Here is a 7,062-nt window from a genome sequence, read left to right as displayed (position 1 = left end):
TAAGTACATCCTATCTAGCAGCTCCCCACTGCAGGGAGAAGAAAGCTCCAAGTCCCACCAGGATCAACCCACTCCTGGACTGTCTTGTCCCTCGTCCCTATCCCATCCAGCTCCCCTCACTCAAGCCTCTGGACCACTCTGGGCTCTTTCCTATTACCACACTGCACATGTCACCTCCACCCAACCTGTGGTCTTCATCCTTGATGTTTGCTCTTCCCACCTGGGCTCCCGTGTGTCGGGATCTTTCCATGGCTGCCTCCCTCCTTCCTGTCACTCATTCAGCTCAAGTGCCATCTCCTTGGAACGGACACCCTGCCAATACTGTCCTATCACCCCTAGAGGCCCCAGATCACAGTGTGGACAGAATGTTCGTCACACTCCACCCTGTCCAAAATGACTCTGCTTGCTTGCTAATTTTCGCCAATCACCCTGAGTCTGCCTTCTTTACTGGCTCCTAGGGACTAAAAGTACCTGGCACACAGTAGGCACCTCATACATATTTATTTACTATAGAATGCATCCTCATTATATAGGTGACAAACTGATTCTCAGAGAAGTCACGTGACTTACACACATACACACACATGTACACACACACACACACACCATCATCAGCTGCTGAGTGACAGAGTCAGACTGCCCTTATAAGCAGCCCTGGCAGATGAAATGGATGTGTGACGATGCCAACTGATGCTTCCCAGCTCCTGGTCTAGGGTCTGCAGAAAGGTGGGAAGGGGCAAGTATCAGGGTCACAGATTAGAAACATGTTCTGGCCCCTTGGAGGTTGTCTGAGTTGTCTGTGTTTCCTGGAGAACCCAGGAGCAGTGAGTCCCTTTGCCTGAATCCCTGTCCTTCATCACAACGCATTGGCCAGCTATGGGGTGGGAGGGAGGGTGCTGTCTGCTGGGTGATCAATGTTAATAATAAACGTTTAGAGTTAATAAGCTTGGGTTAACTTCCCTCGCTTGGGTGACTAATGGGCTTCCGGGAGACCATAACTCATACTGTCTGGCCACATCTCCTTTCCTTCCCGGGCTTTGGGAGCCCCAGCCTGCTGTGAGATGTCACAGAAACAGCAGGGAGCCTGCTAGGCTGAGGCCTTATTTATGGCAGTGAGCAAGGCACTTTGAGGCAGTAACCGGAGCTTTTCTGGCTGCCATTTAGTTCCAGGAAAAGGAGATGATGAGGCGGCGGGAGAGTAGCTGGAGGAACTGGTGTGAATTCTTCCCCTCCTCCTGCAGTATCTCACTGGTCAACAAAATCCACCTGAGCTATTTCCAGAATCACAACTTGTGATGAAGAGTTGTTTTTTTTTTTTTTAAAGCAGTGGACATGTGCCAAGGGTCGGTCCCTTCTGTTTGCAAATGTGTGAGATGGAATACTTATGAAAGACAGCTCCAAGATCCCGTTCCTTGTCTTCAAAGGGTTGTCCCAGGACCAGCAATATGGCATGGCCTGCAACTTGTCAGGACAACAGAGACTCAGGCTGCCCACACTTGCTAGGCCAGAGTCTGCATGTTAATAAACTCTAAGTGATTCTATGCACATTTTGGCACGCACATATGGACTTAGACTGTCCATAGCCAGCCAGTAATTTGAGCACTCCTCGCCTCCTTGCTTGCCCAGAGCAGACATCACTAATCAAATTCTAGTTCTCCTAACAGTAGAGCCTAGATGTGGTTTTAGAATGCAGTTCTGCATAGTCCTGCCGGGAACTCCTTCCGTGTTGAGAGTCGGCATGCAAAGCCATAACTGACTGATGCCCTGGATTAGAAAACCCAGCCCAGCCTTTCTGCAGAGTTTCTGGAACTGGTTCCAATAACAAAACAGGTAGGATGATGCATAGAGAATGAAGGTATGGAAACTGTGGTGGGGAGAACTCACAAGGTCCAGTGGATCGTGGGATTCCTGTTAGATCAAGTGAGAGGGTCACTGAACACTGGGGTGTCTGTTAGAAAGAGCAGGGTAAAACTCCCACTAGGCAGGGAGGGGATGACCTTCCACCTGGTCTTTGAATTGACTCCTGCCTTGGTGTCTTAAAATGTCATGACAAGACAGTGTGGCAGGCAAATCACCCCGGAAGTGCTCGGAATGACTGTAAGTGCAAGGGAGATGGCTCAGTGCATAAGGTGCCTGCTCCCAAGCAGGAGGACCAGAGTTCAGACTGCCTGGAGCTCACATAAATGACAGGTGGGAATAACAGCCACCCTGCAACCCTAGCTCAGGGGAAGCGGAGACAAGGGCTCTCCAGGGAGAGCTGGCTAGCTAGTCCAGCCAAATTCAACAAGCTTTGGGTTTGCCAAAAGACTATCTCAGTAAATGTAAGGTGAGGAGAGATTGAGGAAGACACCTGATATCAATCCTTGGCTTCCACACACACTCAAGCACACATGCGTGTACACATGACCCCCACACAGATGCCAATATACTTACACGCGTGCATGCACACCACATACACACGACAAAGAGACTTTGAAGAGGTGGATGCCCAGCAGACGCTGTTGGAGCTCTATGGCTGGTCCATCGGTGCTGATGCGACAGTGGCTGCCTCACTCTGTGTATCCACCATTACCCTGTCCATTCTCATTCACGCGCCCTTCTGTTTTGCTGGCAAAGCTTCCTGCACACAGCATCTTCAGTGCCTGAAGATGGCTTTGCAGAATCACTTCTCCAGCATGGAACTGCTCCATCAAAGGGCACACAACACTTGAAACTTTAACACAGATGACTATCCCCAAAGATTGTATGGCTCACACTGTATAACAGCAGTGTCAAAACTGCTGGCTGCCCCGCTCCTTGCTGGTACTGGATGTCATCAATATTTCATATTTTCTCCAATCTGATGGGCAAGAAATGGCATTCTATTGTTCTTTTAATTTGCATTTCTATGACTGCCTGGGAAGCTCACATCTTTCCGTTGTTTATTATTGGCCATGTGCATTTCTGTGTCATCGGAACAGCCTCATCATGTTCTTTGACCATGTCCCCCTTCTTTCTGTTTTGCATTTTTATTACCGATTTCTCTTTGTGGGTTGGAAATATTGGCTCATATTTTCTTATGCGAGGTCTACTTCTGTGTCAAAAAGATGTCTGCCAGCTTTGTGGATAGAATGCCACAGGAAGGAATCACAGAACAAATGCAGATTCTAGCTCTTGGGTCTGGGAGCCCACACCGTCCTAGATGGAGAAGCTGGGATGGTTGATCAGGGTAGTTAACCGTTTATGACATCAGGTTGGTGAGTTCAGAGGACAATGGCATGTACCTGCTAAGACACTAAAGAGGACCTACAGGTGCATTCTATACAAAAAGAGGGTTTAAAATGGTTGGCCTGCCTGCCTCCAGGCAAGAAGTCAGCTCTGGAGAAGGGTAAAAGGGCTTCTCTTGAGGAACTTGGTCCTGCTTAGCCTGGAACAAGGAGATCCTAGGACATTGGAACTGATGGGACTCTGAAGTGTCAGAACAGGAGCTGTGACACAAAGCAAGAGGGCAGATCCCAGTGAGAGGGAAAGGGGAACATCCATCATCCTGGCCATTTGCACTAGAACACTCCTACCCCACTCTCTGCTTTACCTTCTCATGGTGCCTTCCACTTCCAGCAGGCTACGCGTGCTATTCATTTTGCACGCTATGTTTGCTCACCAGAGCATCAGCTCCCTTAGGACACTTTGCCTGCCATGTTCATGGCTATGTCTTCTCCATAAACATTCTTCTTGTTCCTATCTGCTTTGCAGAAGCAGGACTAGTTACGTAATAGAGAGCGCCCCCCACCCCCCACCGGGAGAGGAAGGCAAGAAGAACATGCCCGGCTATGTCTCAGGCTTTCTGTGTAGATGACCCAGTTTTATCTTTGTGGGGTTTTTTTCCCACCAAGGTGAGGTCTGGAACACAAAGCTGTGGAGCTATGGAGGCTGTAAGCCAGCCGTCTAGAACGCTGGAGCTTCCAACTGAGTCAGCTCCTGTCTACATCCAGGCTGGTCCTACACCCTGCCCCACCTCTGGCTAGTCCCAGTCCAACTTTAGCCCTCCCTACAGCAGGGGGTTACTGGTGTTTTGGAAAATCAATCGACATCACACTAGACTGAAAATATCTCAAAATATCGCTTGCAACTTCCTCCTCCTCCGGGAGGCCCCCACCCAGGACAGCAGCAATCTTTCCCTGGCTGTTGACTTTCTAGAAATGTTCTTCTATCCCCAGATACAAGGAATTTCAAGTATTTTTCTTCCTCTGCTGTTTTTCTTTCCTCCTTCTCCCCCTCCTCCTCCTTCTCCCCCTCTTCCTCTTTCTTCCCCTCCCCCTCCTCCTTTTTCTTTCTTGCCTTTGGCTGTCCACATTGTGTTATCTTACCCAGCTAGCAGTGTTGAGCCTGCAGCCCTGGGCTAGTCACTGGGCTCAGAGCAGCAACACTGGCTCCTTCGGCTGGGGAACAATGCCTCCATAATTCACTGAGCACTCCCTTTGGATGACTTTTTCCTGTTGCTGATTGTCCAGGCCTGCACAAACTACTTTTTCCTGCAGCTAAATTTAAAAGGGCCAGACTCTGGAAACAGTGTACCAGGCTGGCCTCATTGCGAGGGCAAAGGTGGTGTGATGGCTATTCTTGGTTGTCAACCTGACTACATCTGGACTGAACTAAAACCCAAGTAGTTGGGATTACCTGTGAGGGGAGTTTTCTTGAATGAATCTTTGAGGTGAGAAAGCCCATCCTAAGGTTTGGGCCACACTTTCTGGTGGCAGCCTACGTAAAGGAAGTGGAAGAAGGAAGCACTTGATCTTTGCCTGCTTGCCCTCACTCTCACTGGCGGGTTCATTCCTTCAGTGGTATTAGAGCTGACTTCTTAGAGATTACAGCACATAGTGAAGACTAGCTGAGACATCCAATGTTATGGACCGAGAACTTTCCACCAGAAGACAACCATTGTTAGAAAAGTTGGACCACAGCCTGTAAGCCACACTAATAAATCTCGTGAATATGTATGTGTGTGTTTGTGTGTATGTGTGTGTTCATGTGTGCGTGTGTGCACTCATGTGCTTGTATGTATGCATGTGTGTTTGTGTTCTTTCTATCAGTTCTGTTTGGACTAATACAGATTTTGACACCAGAAGTGGTTCCAGAGCAACAGAAGTATAAGGATGAAATTTTTAAGTTTATTTTATTATTTTATGTATGTGAGTACCAGTCGCTTTCATCAGATATACCAGAAGAGGCCATCAGATCCCATTACAGATGGCCACCATATAGTTGCTGGGAATTGAACTCAGGACCTCTGGAAGAGCACTCAGTGCTCTGAACTGCTGTGCCATTTCTCCAGCCTAGGATGAATTTTTTAAAGTGTCTGGAACAGGCTTTCCAGTTTGCTGATAGCTGCAGTTACTCCTCTCCTGGGAGCCTGGAGAATACTGAAAGCCCGTGGTGTGAACTGTTTTACAAACTTAAGGAGACAAATTCACATGATCCTCCTGATTCACCAGTTGTGAGAGGCGACAGATCTGAAGACTCTGCGTATAAAAAGTCTGACAATTTGTAAATAATAATAATGAAAACAATGAGACTGGCAGGTTGCACCTCACACCTCTAGATGAGTAAGAGACTGAGCTCTGCAATGAAATTAGCCAGCTTCTAGCATCTCAGACTATGGGGAAGGACAGCAGTGAACTCAGCAATAAAACAGACCGGCTCCAGACGCACAGAAACAGTCTAAAGGTTTCTGTGTGTGCCCAGGAAGAGAATCTTCTTTCCAGCAGCTACAGAGCTCAAGTTGAAAAAAAAAAATCAAACAGAAGCCTTCATGATGAGACTAATTGGATGAATTGCAATGAATATTCACGCCCCAGCCTAAGAGGTTTGATGGCCTACTGAAAAGGAGCTGGAAACGCCACTTGACTTGGTTGATGAAGGGATTTTAAGGTTTAGGGAAATTGTAATACTAGATACAATGGGTGAGTGTGCACTCAAGTGTGTTTTACACTGTGTAAAACATAATCGTTCACAATGGGAAGGCCCAGATGACGTGACTTTCACTAAGCCTTTAGACACAAAATGGTGAGAGGGCACCGTCACATCTGAAGAGCACTCAGTGACTCTTTTCCTTGTGCCAGACCTTAGGGTCAAAGACGCTGCTGCTCAGCTGGATGAATTAAATCTGATGGGTTTAATCCGTCCCCAAGTAGCAGGGGCTAGTTAGAAGTAGTGACTCACCAAAGGCAGGTGATTGTAGTTATCATAATGGGCAACACATGTTCATAATGGCTTGATCCATAATGGTCAGCACAGGCAAAGAGATTTTTATGGTGCCATGACTCATGGATCTTTGGAACCGGCTAACCGGTCATGGTGTTCCCATACGTGAAGTAGGTAAGAAGCCTACTGCATTTTTGCTTGATCTATATAAGCAGGAAAATCCTCAAATGAAAGACTACATTGGATTATGTCAAGAAGGAATCTTGGCCTGGCAAACAATTTCTGACTTACACCAGCTCACAGACCAGAACCCTTTGAATGAAGGGAAGGCCAGATATACCTCAAGAAGGACTTTGCTAAAATTTTACTATTAGCCTTTCTTTAGTCCTTCTCCAGAGGGACTTATGGCCTTTTACACAAATGGACACAAACCCTAGCTCCTGGCAGCCTATTCCATGTTCCTCAGGATTCTAGAACCTTCTCCAGAAACTCTAGGACATTCCTGCCACCTTTTCCCCCTCCCACCTCGCAGGTGGTTGCTTAAGAAATCTTAGCTAGATTTCTAAAACATAGTCACCCTTTCCCTGCCTCCGGCTTGTGCCTGACACTATTCTTGCTAGCAGCCCTGGGGACCCTGTCCAAGCTACTCTGGCTGTGGACATACTATGCTCAGCACCTCTGTGGTTCCTCCTCCCTGGAGTAAAAGCCAAAGTTCTTCCAGGACCCCAAGGCTGTTGCTCCCTCATGACTCCTCTTTCACATCAGGGCCCCTATTCCTTTGTCTCAGTGCTCTGAGACCTGGAAAATTCTTGTCTGGTCATTGCTGCAAGTACGTACCCCTTCCAGCCAAGAGCTTTGCTTAGAAGGCTTTCCTCTCAACAC

This window comes from Grammomys surdaster, unplaced genomic scaffold (genome assembly GCF_004785775.1).
Source record: "Grammomys surdaster isolate TR1022 unplaced genomic scaffold, NIH_TR_1.0 220, whole genome shotgun sequence".
NCBI lineage: Eukaryota > Metazoa > Chordata > Mammalia > Rodentia > Muridae > Grammomys > Grammomys surdaster.
The sequence above is the reverse complement of the archived record's forward strand: the minus strand, read 5'-3'. Positions refer to the sequence as shown.